The sequence below is a fragment of the Lactuca saligna genome, chromosome 4 (assembly GCF_052625555.1).
Source record: "Lactuca saligna cultivar CGN05327 chromosome 4, ASM5262555v1, whole genome shotgun sequence".
NCBI classification, from domain to species: Eukaryota; Viridiplantae; Streptophyta; class Magnoliopsida; order Asterales; family Asteraceae; genus Lactuca; species Lactuca saligna.
In genome coordinates this window covers 58356289-58357697 of record NC_136420.1, presented here as the reverse complement: position 1 = coordinate 58357697, position 1409 = coordinate 58356289, and the positions used below count along the sequence as shown (strand labels likewise).

At 26.5% G+C, this 1409-nt stretch overlaps 1 long non-coding RNA gene across 1 annotated transcript; it reads left to right on the top strand.

Annotated features, from left to right (window-relative positions):
- The first annotated feature begins 503 nt into the window (after positions 1-503).
- Positions 504-1145, top strand: LOC145038536 (uncharacterized). Its single transcript, XR_013679421.1, has 3 exons — positions 504-722; positions 846-939; positions 1029-1145. It is a non-coding gene; the product is annotated as an uncharacterized LOC145038536 (long non-coding RNA).
- Positions 1146-1409: the final 264 nt, after the last annotated feature.

The following is a 1409-nucleotide window of genomic DNA, read 5'->3' as shown; positions in this document are numbered from 1 at the left end:
TTTTGATTTGTATTACCAAATGCGAACATTTTTGCTTTTACACGTGAACTGCATTTGACTCCAATATGCGAACATCTTTAACCCCAATCCATACAACCTCAAAGCTTTAACTATTACAATATGTTTTTTTTGTTTTGCTGTTTCATTTACTTTGATTTGCTGTTAATTTAAAAGGTTGCTAATTTTCCTTACAATTCTATAATGATTAAATTTATTGCAGAAAATGGAAATAGGAAATAAGGTTTACCTAAATAACATTGACCAGATAGATGAAAAATCGCATATCAAGGTTCGGGTGCTTAAAATTTGGAACTTTGTCAGAAATAATAAAGTTTGTTCTATTGAAATGATCATCATGGATGAGGAGGTTTGTTGTATTTGATATATTTTTTATTCATCATTCAATAGTAGACATGTTTCATGAACATAATAATTTTTAATTTTTTTTAAACAAGGTACACAATACCAAGCTCGTGTCTTCAATCAGAGTTTCTCCAGATTTCGTCATCTTTTAAAGGAAGATGAAAGTTATATAGTTATAAAACCCAATATGGCTGCTGTTACTAATGGTTTTAGTTATACAGGTCATAAACAGACCTTAACTTTGGATTGGAAAAGCATCCTAAAAAAATGTGATGATTTCTCGGGTCCGGTCAATGGATTTATGTTTGTTGACTTTAATTCTATCATAGAACAAACATGCCCAAAAGACACATTCTTTGGTTAGTCATAAAATATTAATAAAATCATTTTTTATCATTTGTTTTTTTGGTTATACATTTTATTATTTAAATATTACGAATTTAATCCTAAACTTTTATTTTTTTGTGGTATCTGTTGTGTAGATGTTATTGGACATATCGTGTCATTTAGGCCTCTTGAAACTTCAAATCCAGTACCATCCAAGCATTATATAAAAGTCACTCTTAGCAACCTAGAGTGAGATTATATTGTATTATTTATTTATTATTTATTATCTTTAATTAATCACAAATTAATATTAATATACTATTTTATGGTTTATTTAGTTCTGTACATCTGAAGGTTACTATTTTTGGAAGTCAAGCATATCAAATTTCAGAATACCTAAAAAATAACCCGACTGTTAATTTTGTTGTTATCGTGATGCAGTTTTTGAAGCTAAACATTTGGAATGGTTTGTATTCAGTCTTTATATATAGATGTTTATAATTACTGTTTTTATATAAATTTTAATAATTGGATATACATTTTTTACAGGTCTTGGTGAAGCTAAAAGTCATTTTGAAGTAACGAAATTGTTCATAAATTCTGACATTTATGAAATAAATGAGTTTAAAAATAAGTTAGTTTCCAATTGTTTTTTATTTTTTTATAATGTATTTTAACTTAAAAAAAACACAAAACCTAATATTCATGAATCTAAATTA